The 14968-nt window shown below is 46.8% G+C and overlaps 1 long non-coding RNA gene across 1 annotated transcript in view; it reads left to right on the top strand.

Annotated features, from left to right (window-relative positions):
* Positions 1-14968, top strand: part of LOC309691763 — a 26414-nt gene extending 11446 nt beyond the window's left edge. The window contains exon 2 of the long non-coding RNA XR_014272105.1: positions 14750-14968. This is a non-coding gene — a long non-coding RNA (uncharacterized lncRNA). The remainder of the gene's footprint in view (positions 1-14749) is intronic.

Genomic DNA, 14968 nt, shown 5'->3' with positions numbered 1-14968 from the left:
TTAGCTAATGCTGCCCTTCTGGCCCACCCATCCCCCTCAGCGCCGATTGCGTTGACCACTGATGCGTCGGACATAGCGGTGGGTGCGGTGCTGGAACAGCGAATCTCGGGTGTCTGGCAACCGCTCGCCTTTTTCAGCCGTACGCTACGTGACAGCGAACGCAATTACAGCGTTTTTGACAGGGAGCTACTGGCGCTCCACCTGGCGTCTCGTCATTTCCGGTTTTTTCTCGAGGGTCGTCACTTTACCGCATACGTGGACCACAAACCCTTGACGTTTGCCATGTCCAAGGTTTCCGATCCATGGAGTGCACGCCAGCAGCGCCAGTTGGCAGCCATTTCTGAGTTTACCACGGACATTCGGCACGTGGCTGGTAAATCCAATCATGTGGCTGACTGTTTGTCCCGTGCGCTGGTTTCTCCCGTCTTTCTCGGCATAGACTACTCCGCCATGGCTGCCGATCAGAGCGGTGACCCTGACATCCTCGCGCTTAAATCCACCCAGACGGGCCTCATACTGGAGGACAGACCCGTGCAGGACGATGGTCCCCTCCTCGTCTGTGACGTTTCCACCGGCCGCCCTCGCCCTGTGGTTCCCGCTTCCTGGCGTCGTCAAGTTTTTGACTCGGTACATGCTCTCTCTCATCCAGGGGTCCGGGCCTCTGTTAAACTGGTCAGCTCTAAATTTGTTTGGCCAGGCCTTCGCAAATCTGTTAAGGAATGGGCGTCGGCGTGCATTCCCTGCCAGCGCGCGAAGGTTCATAAACACACCAAGGCGCCCCTGGAGCCGTTCTTCATACCCGGCAAACGTTTCGATCATGTGCATGTCGATCTGGTGGGTCCCTTGCCGCAGTCACAAGGTTTTACGCACCTTTTGACTGTTGTTGACCAGACCACCAGGTGGCCGGAGGCGGTCCCCCTGGCGTCCACTACCGCAGCAGTGGTGGCCAAGGCGTTTTTGTCGACCTGGGTCTCGCGTTTCGGCCCACCCGCGGACATTACGTCAGACAGAGGCCCCCAGTTCATTTCCGAGCTTTGGTCGGCCATGGCTGATGGACTGGGGGCTAAAGTCCACCACACAACCGCATACAACCCGCAGGCTAATGGGATGTGTGAACGGTTCCACCGGTCGCTGAAGGCTGCCTTTCGCGCCTCCTTAAAGGATGGCAATTGGGTTGACCGCCTCCCGTGGGTTTTGCTTGGGCTGCGCTCTGCGGTTAAGGAGGATCTCGGCGCTTCCCCAGCTGAGCTAGTGTTTGGTCAGCCCCTCCGCGTGCCTGGAGAATTCTTGCCTGAAAATCCTCCTCCCTGCTTCGATCCATCGGTGCTCTCTCTCACCCCGCTTTTGCACTCGCTTCGGGTTCCTGGTCCGGTGCACCATTGCGTGCCTGACACCTTTGTTCCAAAGACTTTAGAGACTGCTAAGTTTGTTTTTGTCAGGCACGATGCCCACAGGACACCGCTGCGGCCGCTGTATGACGGCCCGTTCAGGGTTATTGAACCGGGCCAGAAACATTTTGTTTTGGATTTTGGGGGTCGAAGGGAGACTGTGTGTGTTGACAGACTTAAACCAGCACATGTTCTTCCGGACAGTGATGTAGTGCCGGCCCAGGCCCCTCGCCGTGGCCGACCTCCTGCGCTGGGGTTGACAGTCTCTGGTTTTCCCCCCAGGACTACCCCCGGACCACCAACGTTTGAGCCTCCTCCTGCCTTTCCTGCTCGCCTTCACCAGCCTCGTTCACAGGATGGACCTTCCTCTGCCTGTTCTCTCCCTCCCAGGTTCAGTCGTGCGGGTCGTTTGCTTAGACCCAGGGTCCTGGACTGAATGGAGACCTGACTGTGTGTTCAAGGGGGGGTATGTGTGGCGGACCACCAGGTGGCTCCACTCACACACAAGTTGAAAGGAAGTGTGGGGGTGGAGATTTTGGCGCTGACTATATGTGAAGTTCTGTCAGTTAATAAAGTTGTTGGAGTGAGACACTGAGACCTCTCCTGTCGTTGTTACATACCTCCACAAGTGGATATTATACATGGTTATGCTCAGGATATGTCAGCCCATTTCTACTGGAAATGCCTTTTGGTTAAACTTTCAGCAAGGAATTTGCATTTGCACTGTTACATTTTTATAAAGCTTTAATGTACATAAAAACCAGCTTCTTGTTTAAGTGAAAATAAATGGAAGGTTGTCTTTTTGCGCTAGTAATGTTGTGGAGTTGTATTTTGTCTCGCATCAATTATATCGTCGGTTATATCGTTATCGCAAATTTTCAAATATATATCGTGATAAATATTTTTGGCCATATCGCCCTGCTCTAGTTTTGAGTCCATCGACCATGGCGCCTATGATGTCACCATTTCATACTGTAGTCTTGTAATCTCTGTAGTTTGTTGTTGGACAGTCATCTGTAAATCTGCAAGTCATCTGAAAATTAATTCATATGAACTTATATCATTGTTGGAACCTTGTATTTTGATCAAATGACTGGTGCCTACACACATACTGTGAAATACTCCATTTCAATCATGGATCAACATTTAGACTGATGTTGATATCCATAAAGTTTTACTGAAATGATGCAAATGGCGGTGTTAGCGTGACAATGCAATGCACACAGTTTGCCTTTGGGCACTTTAAGGCGTTCTCCAAAATAAAGGAAAATAAATAAATCAAGTCAAATGACTCCAGGGACGCTATCGTCAATGCGTAGTGTGTTAAATGAAAATGCTAGTCCTTCTCATTAATGTTTTAGCCTCAGGCAAAAAGATAAAATCAGCATACTGCTGACTCTTATTTTTACATGCAGGTACAGACAAGAACGCTCTCACATACTTTCGGTGGTATATCTTTCAACCAGTTTGAGAGGTCAAGATAGGTAGCGTAACAACTGTTCTCACACACACACACACACACACACACACACACACACACACACACACACACACACACACACACACACACACACACACACACTTAAAAGGATAAGCAGGAGGAGATGGATGTATGGAATTTTACTATTAACAATAACACAGCAGAAATAAGCATATAAATGGAAATCAGTCAACTATAACAAAATAATAAAGTAAAGTGAGAAGAACAGATTGACAGACATTGACTGATGTTGATATCCATGTGTTTTTACTGGAACTATGCAAATGAAGGCGTTAGTGTGACACTGCAATGTACACAGTTTGCCTTTGGGCAAAACAGATCAGGTTCCTTATTAACAATGGCTTGTTCATGAAGTTTGAATTCCTCAATGTGAGGTCATACTTCACATGCAGACTTTATTTCTACCTCACAGACACAGCTTATTTGGATGGATTAGGAGTTCAGAGGGAGCTGGGTCATTGCTCTAAGGAGCCAGCTGCTCAGGGTCTAGCAGGCAACCACCAGTTCTTATATTTTCATATAAAGAGCTATAGACATGTTTCTCTGTCAAAATAGTGAAACTGGCTTGCATCCAAGGTAAGAGTTCAGCCCTTAGGCCATTCTCCAACTTTAAAGAAACCTTCGCAGTGATGTTATGTTCTGTTGCCAACTCTTTAAACTTTATGAAATGCTTTTAATTGAACTATATTGTGTAATATGGAGATAAGTTTCTGCTTCATAATGTGTAAAACTACTGACCTTAAATATATTGTCAGTCATGGTCCTTGGTCTTTAATCCAAAACCTTTCTTTGGAGAGAACCCTGTCTCCTGAATCGCAGTTTAGATTTGGGAGACAGACATCCTCTCTACTTTTAATATCAGCTTAAAACTTTTCTTTTTGATAGAGTAGTTAGGGTTGGATCAGGTGACCCTGAACCCTCCTTTAGTTATGCTACAATAGGCCTAGGCTGCTGGGGGCCTATCATGATGCATGATGCATTAATACACCACTCTGTATTGCCACAGTCATTGCACCTCCCTGGTTCTGCCAAAGGTTTGTTCCTGTTAAAAGGAGAGTTTTTCCTTCCCACTGCCAAGCAGTTGCCCATAGTGGGTCATTTGATTGTTAGAGCTCTCTCGACAATATATAGCACATTGAGGTAACGTATGGCATTGTAAACATAAAATTGAATTGTACATACCTCATTTACCTCACTCATTAAGTGTGCCAGGAACCTCATGTTGATGTCTTCTGAGTCCTGCAGTGCCCATTTTCTCAAAACCTTCCCTGAAAAGGACTCTTACACTCCACATGATTACTTGTCTGCCTGCTCTCTACGGCTTCAGTGAGCTGGTGTTCACTCGGTTTATTTACAATTATAAAATATATCAACAGAGAAGTATATTCTGACCTGGCACTAAACTTAAAACTTATAGTAAGGGAGGGTCTGTGGAAAGGGTGAGGCATAGTTTATGTGGAGCTGTGAAGCTGAAACTAATTATTGTGGGTTGTGAGTTTAGAAGCATTGCTTGAGATCTGGGGAGGTATTTCCTAAGTAGGGTTTGTAAGAGGACAGGCAGGAAGCCAAGACAGACAGATGGCAGAGAAGGAGAGAAGGGTGTTCTACAAACCATGAGAGGTGGGTTTCACATTTGAGTGAACAGAATACTTTAGCAGGGAGAGAAAGATACATGAAAGGGAAATTACGATGCACACCAAACCGCACATTAGACAAACTATTTATGAGCCGTTTTTTTCAGTTCAATTCAATTGAATTTTATATAGCACCAAATGACAACAATAGTTGCCTGAAGGTGGTTTTTTTTATATTACAAGGTCAAGACCCTACAATAATACACAGTAAACAGAGAAAACCCCACTAATCATATGAACCCCTATGAGCAAGCAGAACCAGGCTCAGGGAGGAGCGGCCATCTGCTGCGACCAGTTGGGCTGCTAACATCTCACTCGGTGCTGAGAGATGCTGTGCTATTTCATGGGCATCCTGCCTGGTGTGGCAGACCCCAACCTCTACTAAACTTCCAGTTATAGATATAATAAGTAGCTGATCACATGGGGCCATCATCTTGGATATCCTGATGGGTCTTTACATCATGGATAGTAGCTCCAACAGCTCACTTTTTACTTTCTCTTTCACATGAGGGGTAAACTCTGTTTCTAGCTTGTGAAAAGAGAGGACTCAAGTTAGATGGATCAGGTTTGTGCAGGTTTTAAACATCACCCTGGGTCAACACACCTGAATCAAATAATTAGTTCATTACCAGCCTCTGGAGAACTTCAAGACATGTTCAGGAGGTCATTTAGCCATTTAAATCAGCTGTGTTGGATCAAGGACACATCTAAAACCTGCAGGACACCGGCCCTTTAGGCCTGGAGTTCCCACACCCCTGTCTTAAGGAGAAACGTGCAGACAGTTCACTCATTAAGTTACATAATGGTATTTTATTCACATGAGCCACACATTTGGCCAGTGTGCTAACTTATCCACACTGTGGTTAAATTTAGCTCTCGCCTTATTTAGTACCCCTATTATAACAAATAATAACACAAACAGGAAATATAATGCCAGTTTCGTAGTAGTTTATACAATCTGAGCCTGTCACCTTTCTGTCTGTCCTGCACTTTTCCCTTCTCTTGTTCTTTCTTTCTGATTGTAAAATAAATATGAACATGTATTTATAACCTAAATCCTGCAATTTATCAATTGAGCAGGCGTCTCAAACTCACAGTCCGAGAAGCCACCTGTAGCCCACGTCACCCCTACTTGCAGCCCGTATATTGACGTGAAGAAATATGATGTAATTTAGCCTTTGAAGTTCCTTTTTTTGTTAGGGAGGGTTTGTTTGTTGTTGAGTGAAATGTTAAATTAAGGTCTTTAAAAACAATTTTCACTATCAGTCAAAAACTGTGTACACTTATGTCAGCGTTTTTATTTTGTTAAATACAAACAAAATTATAGCAGAAGTGCCGCCATGTGTCTGGCCAGAAAGAGAGTATCAGTGTCACGGTTTGCCAGTGCAAGCCGTAGGGATGTGGGGAAGGTGGACCCAAAATGCAGGACTCTGTGCACAACAATGTGTCTATTTACAGTGAGGTAAAGAATAATCCAACAATAAATCCCTGCGCGCTCCCCTGGCTCCCGTGCCATGTCTTCTGCTTGGGCTGCTGCCCCCACGACCCGGCCCTGGATTGAGGACATCAACCCTGTCCTCATAATTCAAACTGTCCAGAAAGTGCTGCGTGTGTCCTTACCAAATGTAAAAAACCCCAAGAAGAATCACTGGCGTACACACACAACCAATTAGAGAGGCCAAGATCAGTGGCATACCAACTGTTCACACACACACACACACACACACACACACACTCTTCAGGTCTTTGAATTTTCATGAATAATTTTACTATTAACGACAACAACAGCGAGACCTGGAGGGGCGTGATTGGGAGGAATGGCCTCCAGGATCTGAACCCGAGCGGTGTTTTGTTATTGGACTTCATTGCAAACCACAGTTTGGCCATAACGAACACCATAATTGAACATAAGAGTGTCCATAAGTGCACGTGGCACCAGGATGCTCTAGGCCGCAGGTCGATGATCGATTTTTGGGCTGCTGCACTGAGCTGCACTGAGCTGCGGCCGCAAGGTAGTTGGTGCCTGCCATGGTGGTAACCCCCGAACCAAATGATGGACACCAGAGGTGAGGGGAGCCATCAAGCTGAAGGAGGAGTCCTTTTGGGTTTGGTTAGCCTGTGGGACTTTGGAGGCAGCTGATAGGTACCGACAGGCCGAGCAGCACGCAGCAGTGGCTGAAGCAAAACTCGGGTGTGGGAGGAGTTCGGAGAGACCATGGAAAAAGACTTCCGGACTGCCTCGAAGAGATTCTGGCAAACTGTCAGAAGTAGGGTGAGAAGTTCCGCCATCCGGGAGGGGCTCAGAGTGGAGCCGCTGCTCCTCCACAACGAAAGGAGCGAGTTGAGGCGGTTCGGGCATCTGACAAGGACGCCTCCTGGGCGCCTCCTAGGTGAGGTGTTCCGAGCATGTCCCACCAGGAGGAGGCCCTGGAGCAGACCCAGGACACGCTGGAGAGATTATATCTCTCGGCTGGCCTGAGAACGCCTTGGTGTCAAGCTGGAGGAGGTGGCTAAGGAGAAGGACGGCTGCTGCCTCAGCGACCCAGCCCCGGATAAGCGGAAGAAGATGGATGTATGGAATTTTACTATTAAAAATAACACAGCAGAAATAAGCATATAAATGGAAATCAATCAACTATAACAAAATAATAAAGTAAAGTGAGAAGAACAGATTGACAGACATTGACTGATGTTGATATCCATGTGTTTTTACTGGAACTATGCAAATGAAGGCGTTAGTGTGACACTGCAATGTACACAGTTTGCCTTTGGGCAAAACAGATCAGGTTCCTTATTAACAATGGCTTGTTCATGAAGTTTGAATTCCTCAATGTGAGGTCATACTTCACATGCAGACTTTATTTCTACCTCACCTATTTTGTTTCTCTGTCAAAATAGTGAAACTGGCTTGCATCCAAGGTAAGAGTTCAGCCCTTAGGCCATTCTCCAACTTTAAAGAAACCTTCGCAGTGATGTTATGTACCTCACCTCTGGCGTCGTTGCCCACCTCTCAATTTTAAATACACGTAGACATTGAGGGCTAACAGGAGGGACCATGCGCTTACCTGCTGCTCTCTGGCAGGTAGCTCCATGCCCTCCTGGGTTTTAAATGCACCTTAGAACACACATGCATCAACACTACAATGAGCGGGTGGGGGGAGGTTTGGAGTCTTCTCTCACCCCCATTCTCTGCGGCCTGCTGGAGCGGGGGGGCTAGGAGGAGGAGTTGGCCGTCCGACTGCGGTCTGGAGTGTGGGGCCTCCCTGCTGCTGCGGAGTCGGGGCGGTCTGCCTCCCCCCACCGCAGGGAAAAGGGTAACACCACCTGGGTCTGGGTGCAGTTCTCCCCTCCAGGGGCAAGGGTACCTAGACCCGGTTCGTAGAGTACGCTTGGGGAGTGTGATCGTGTGTACAGCGTGTCTCTATGTCTGTCTCCACGTTGGTTGAGTGTGGAGTAGGTTCAAGGTTCAAGGTTCTTTATTTGTCACATGCATAGTTATACAAGTATAACACACAGTGAAATGTAGCCTGACACGCTCCTCGACATGTGCAAAAAAATTGGGGGGGGTGTAGAGGAAGAACATATATATATATATATATACCGTATTTCCCGGACTACAGAGCGCACCTGAATATTAGCCGCACAAGCTAAAATCAGGGGAAAATCCTGTTTTGTACATACATTAGCCGCACCTGACCAAAAGCCGCAGGTGTTTCAATGTTGACTCATCATATGTAAGAGAATATGCACAAAGGGAATTGTCAGGAAAGAGATGGCTGTTTGGAGACACACCCCTTTTATTAATATTTTGAAAAACAAGTTATGGGTACATATTTGCATAACTTTTTAGGTATATGTACAAGTAGCGGTAATTACAAGTACGAAACATGTACTGTGCTTCATAAATGAGTAACAAATGTAGTACATAACAATAACCTACAGCACACCAGAAAAATAGATTCAGACTACCTTTTAGGCTCAGGTGCAGTGACACGGCTTTAACAAGAAGAAAAGTCAGTCATTCACCACCATCTTCCTCTTCTTCCTGCACACTAAAAACCACCAAAGTCCTCTTCTCCAGTGTCGGATACGAACAGGCTCAGGATGGCTTCGTCATCCACTCTCCACTTCTCTCCTTCGTTGTCACTTACAAAACCAAAGAAATCCTCGTTGTCAGTGTCAGAGTCAAACACCCTCAGAAGGGCCGTGGCGGTGTCCTCCTCTCCATCATGCAGCAGTCCAGCCCTTCGAAATCCGTTGGTGATCGTGGATGTTTTCACACTTTTCCACGCTGTCAGATTCCACCGGTGGAGTTGAGCATAACTTGCTTTTCGCAAGTTTATCGCCGCTCGTCATCCACGACTCCCGCTGAACGCGTAGCGTTAATTTGAAGTTTGTTTTTCGCGCTACTTGTACGGCACTATGTTGCCTGGCGGATGGATACGTGACCAACATACCACTCTTGAACCCAGATACTGTGTGTCTGATCACATGCCCTTCCGCCAGGCAACGTAGTGCCGTACAACAGCGGAACAAACAAAACAAATCGTCTTACGATATAACAAAAATCACGGACAATCCATAGAAAAGCTGCACCTGACTAAAAGCCGCAGGGTTCAAAGCTTGTGCAAAAAGTAGCGGCTTATAGCCCGACAATTACGGTATATATTAGGGGTGCAACGATATTCGTATCGATATTGAACCGTTCGATACAGTGCTTTCGGTTCGGTACGCATATGTATCGAACAATACAAAATTTGTAATTTATTTTATCAACTTTCCTTCTGACGATGCTGTCTGTGTTGAGCGCTCAGTGAATCTGCGCTCGACTACTCCGCCTAGGCTCGTCAGAAGGAAGAGCGCAGGGCAAGCTAGCGAGACAGAAGTTAAGCTCTCCTTGCAACATGGACCTCCCCCACCCTCATTCAGATCTGGCGTTTGGAATTATTTTGGTTTTCATGTGACGTATGACCCTGAAGGTAAGCGAGTCGTGGACTAAAGTAAAACAGTATGTTGGATGTGCCATGCAATGCTCAATTACATGGGTGGGAACTAGTGTGTTAGCGCAGTTAGCTCGTTAACGTGTTGGCCGTCTAGCCCCATGCACGGGGCGATCGGCGGTAGCTCGTTAACGGAGATTTGCCGTGTTGTGGCTTTAAGGTCATTTCAACGAGATTAACCTGAAAGCACTAGTGGGAACACAACGAATATGACTGCACATTTACGCCAACATCATCTTAGTGCAAAGACAAGTGGAAACAGAAAAAAAACAAGCAAGCATGCTACTAACTTTAGCCGAGTCATTTAGACAGCTGTTAGCACATGATTCTCCTTATGGGGTCCTGATATGTTTAATATGCTGCTGAGAATATAGCCCAGAAGAAGCGTATAGTATAGCTTTTATTTTGGAAAGAGCCATTTCTCTGTAATAAACTCTCTTTTCCAAAGATGAGTGATTCCTCAATCAGATACAGGGCTCGCAATATCGCTAGCCTGACGTCCCGGGGCTAGCGATTTTTTCAGTCAGGCTACCAAAATCTATCTCTGCCCTGCCCGTCGGGCTATTGTAGGAAGGAAAAATATATGTCAATGCTTTTGCATTCTTTCAGAAATGTAGCTGGGTAGTTATGTCATTGGCATCGGTGAGACACTGTCAATATGTGACATAGGGCTGGGCGATATGACCCAAAATTCATATCTCGATATTTTTTAGCTGGATGGCGATATAAGATATATCTCGATATTTTTTTTTAAGCCATAAAGTAAGAACAAAAAGAGAGTTCTTAGTCAAAGCTGTGTCCCAGATGTCACACAGGCACTTTTATTAACATACAGCACAGATGTACATGAAAAATTACTCAAAATTAAATTATGAGCATTCATTAAATAATAATGCTCCATAAATAAAAGAAAACAAGGTTGTTTTTGTGCTAAACAAAGAGCTCACAATTGTGCAGTCAAAATGTAAACTAAAAGACGCTGAGCGTAATAACAAAGACAGACAGATTTCACAGCAGCTCTATTTCCAAGTTTTACTGCGTGACTGACAGCCTGGAGTTTGAAATCTGCTTCATAACCACGTCTCTTACAGGTGCCATTTATGGTCCTTATACACACACAATATGGTAATATTACGTTGATGCACAGTACGTATCACTCCGCGAAGCTCCTCGGTAGCCGTAATGCGCCGACAATCTATCAAGCGGTGCAGCTCCGTAGCTTCCCAAAGTCGTACTCAAACATTTTTGACAGATTGCTGAGTGCCGTGTACCACATAAAATCGGTTCGCGGCCATCAAGCACAACCAGAATTCATACATAAGGCGCGCTGTCAACTTTTGAGAGAATGAAAGGATTTTAGGGTTAGCGCGGTTAGCTCGTTAGCGCGGTTAGCTCGTTAGCATGTTTAGCTCGTTAACACGTTGACGCCGTCCAGCCCCACGCATGGGGCGATGCGCAGTAACTCGTTAACGGAGATTTGCCGTGTCCGTCTTGTCGCTGCCTGCACGTGAAGCGATGGGGGAGGAGGGGGAGTTGTCTTCAGTGAAGGCGAGGCGGAGTAACGTTGTGTAGAGACAAAAGTGGACGAAAGAGAGGCAAACTTGCGGCTCCACAACTATAATTATAACGTAACATAGACTATATCGATATAAAGGATATTGTCACATCTTATATCTCGTATAAAAATATATCGATATGTTTTAAAAACTCGATATATCGCCCAGCTCTAATGTGACATATTGAAATCGCGTTTGAATTTGCGCTTGTTTTTTGCCTTCACTTTGCAATCGCGCGAACTGTGTATAGAGAGCGACAGCACTGATCTGTGAGTGATGATAATTTGTGCACCAATTCCTCTGACATCGTCTTATTAATCGTTAGCTTACTATGCAAACATTACAAGTGAAATCTCCCGCAGCAAGCTTAAACATGTGAGAGGTTGATCGCGCAGAGAATCGCTGAGCTTATGTGAGTGCGTGTGTAAAAGCAGCAGGATATATATTTCAGTTCTGCTGAGCCAAATAAGACAGGTCAGGGTGAAGAAGTGACAGCCAAAGAAAAGCTTACCACAAAACGGAGAAGTTATGACAAATCAGACTATAAGGCAAAAAGAAAGTGCAGCTTTATGGTTTCATGGACAAAAGAATTTCTGTGGCTGCAATATGACGAGCTAAATAACCAGGGCTGCACATAAGTGGTCCGCAGGTGCGCATTCGCTGTCAAAATAAAAAACACGCACAAGGGTTAGGGTTAAATTTAAAAACTGTACTTTTGAGTTAAAATATATATTTATAATTTTAATAAATGACAAATTAAAAAGGCATGAACATTTTTTTTGTATCGAAAAAATATCGAACCGTGACACCAAAGTATCGAACCGAACCGAACCGTGAATTTTGTGTATCGTTGCACATACTATATACTATATATATATATAGTATATACATTGGGTGAATGTGCAGTAGTAGCAGCAAGCAGGTGAATTTTGTACATTAATATGAATAGACATCTGACTATTTTACAGGATAGACAATATAAACATATTTAAAATTAAAGGAATTGAAATGTACATTGTGCCTTGGTTTAGTGTCTGGAAGAGTCCTGTCTCAGTCAATTATAGATGATGTGAGAGGGCGGGTGTGTGTGTTTAGGGCACGGATGGCTTGGGGATAGAAGCTCCTCTTGAGTCTCTCTGTCCTTGCCCGGAAGATGCGGAACCTTCTACCAGATTGCAGAAGTTGGAACAGTTTGTTGCCAGGATGGGACGGGTCCTTCAGTATCTGCGCTGCTCTAGTCCGGCATCTCCTGGTGTAGGTGTCCTGAAGCGGGGGGAGAGCAATCCTGCAGCAGCGTTCTGCTGTACGGATCACTCTCTGGAGAGCTTTTTGGTCCTTCACACAGCTGTTCCCAAACCACGATGTCATGTTCTGTGTGAGGATGCTCTCCACAGCGCCTGTATAGAAAATCCTGAGGATCTTTGGAGAGACCCTGAACTTCCTCAGTTGTCGTAGGTGATACAGGCGCTGCCTAGCCTTTTTGGTCTGGACCTGAATGTGGGCAGCCCATGTCAGGTCTGAGGAGATGTGGACACCAAGATACTTGAAGGACTGCACCCTCTCCACTGGAGCTCCATTGATGATAATGGGCTTGTAGTCTCTGTGCTGACTCCTTCTGAAGTCCACCACCAGCTCCTTGGTCTTGCTGACGTTCAGCTGGAGGTGATTGTCCTGGCACCACGATGCCAGATTCTTCACTTCGTCCATGTAGGCCGCCTCATCGTTGTTGGAGATGGCACCCAACACCACTGTGTCGTCAGCAAACTTCACAATGGTGTTGGAGCCATGGGTGGCCACACAGTCTGAAGTGTAGAGGGAGTAGAGCAGTGGCGAGAGGACACATCCCTGAGGTGCTCCTGTGTTGATGGTGATGCTGTTGGAGAAGCACCTGCCCACCCTCACCACCTGAGTTCTGCCAGTGAGGAAGTCCAACACCCATGCACACAGACGGCTGTTAAGTCCCAGATCCCTCATCTTTGTGAACAGTCTGCAGGGCACTATTGTGTTAAACGCTGAACTGTAATCAACAAACAGCATTCGCACATAGTTACCCTGTTTCTTGTCCACATGGCTGAGAGTGGTGTGTAGGACGTGGGCGATGGCATCCTCTGTGGATCTGTTGGATCTGTAGGCGAACTGCAGCGGATCTGTGGTGTCTGGGATGGAGGAGGAGATGATGTTCTTCAGCAGCCTCTCAAACACCTTCATTACTACCGAGGTCAGTGCAACTGGCCGTTAATCGTTCAGGGATGAGGGTTTGCTGTTCTTGGGCACAGGGATGATGGTGGATCTTTTGAAGCATGTGGGGACCACAGACTTCGCCAGGGACTCGTTGAAGATGTAAGTGAACACACCTGCTAGCTGGTCAGCACAGCAGCGCAGCAGACGGCCGGTGATGCCGTCTGGCCCCGCCGCTTTCCTTGTGTTCACTCTCCTCAGTGCCGCTCGGACGTCATGCTCCGCGATGCTGGTCACCGGTCTCTCGCTGATGACGTCACTGTCCTCGGTAGTCAGGCGGTAGATAGCATTAGCCGCCTGGCTAACCTCGAAACGGGCGTAGAACTGATTCAGCTCGTTGGTGAATGCAGAGTCAGCGTTGATCAGCGCAGTGTCCCTGGCTTTGTAGTCCGTAATGGTGCGTAGTCCGTGCCACAAACTCCGTGTGTCGCCCTGGTGGAAGTGGGACTCCACACGTTCCCGGTACCGGCGTTTGGCATCTCTCACCGCGCGCTGCACGCCGTATGAGGCCGCTTTGTAGGCGCTCATATTGCCAGTGGCGAGACCCGCGTTGTAGGAGGCGGTCCTGGCGTAAGTGCATATGAGAGCATGAGGGTGGGAATGGATGTTTGTATATGTGTGTGCCTGTATGTCTGTGTCTATATGTCAGGTTGGGTGTCAGGCGCCACCTCTCTGGGGACATCTTAGGCCCTCCAAGGTTTGGAGGCCTATCTCCCCCTACCACCACTTCCCCTGCCAGTGGCGGACTCCCTCAGACATCGGTGCGTTGGTGGTTCTTTGTGTCCGGGGATGGGCGTCCAGGTACACACCGGCTCACTCCTTGGCGGCCGCTTATCGGGGCCTGGAGCCTGGGGCTCGCTTGGGCCACTTCGGAGGTGGGGTGCCCCCGGCCTCTCGGCCTGGGGCTCGGTCACTCAGGCACGGCTGGCTGCCGGCGGAGCTCACGGGCGCGTCACTGCAACTCCCCCTGGCTTCTGCTCCGCGGCTGCTGAGTGAGCCCTCATCTGGGACTCTCCTCAGCTCTTTCTGGGACAGTGGCGCGGCTGCCCCTCTGTTGGTCTTCCTTGGTCTCTTGTGTTCTGGGGGCCTCTGGATGTCTGGAGTTTTGATCTCCTCTATACCTGCTTCATGCCCTGGAGGACGGGGCTGTGCCCCCCCCAACACCCTCTAGCAGATCATTACATGAAGGAACCTTTTTAAAAAAAAAACAAGCGCGTCCATGCTCACAGGTGTACACACGGGTGATCACACCCACAAACTACACCCTTTTTGGCTCCTACCTCAAAGCACACTGTGTTCTGTTGATCTTATGTGCTGCACAATAATGTTTAATATTTAGTATTTACTGTCATATTCCCATATATCATTGTGATGTTGTTTATTCTATTACTCTTGTTCTCTTCTGCTTGCTTTCTTTTTTCTTTCTCAGCAGGTGATCCAGGTGATTGATATATGCATTTTTTTTCTTTTTTTTTTTTCTTTTTTTTTTTTGCTCATTCTGTTGGTGTTTGTTTTTTGCCCTTCTCCCCCGTCCCTCTTCTCAGCTGTTTCTCTTTCCCTCTTTCTTTCTCCCCTTCTTTACCCCAGTCAAGTCTGTCCCGTATTCAGTAAGTGAAAATAAAATAAACAATAAAAAAAAGAAAAAAAAAAA

This window comes from Aulonocara stuartgranti (assembly GCF_965226115.1).
Source record: "Aulonocara stuartgranti genome assembly, chromosome: 17".
Lineage (NCBI taxonomy): Eukaryota > Metazoa > Chordata > Actinopteri > Cichliformes > Cichlidae > Aulonocara > Aulonocara stuartgranti.
This window is presented reverse-complemented; position numbering and strand designations above follow the sequence as displayed.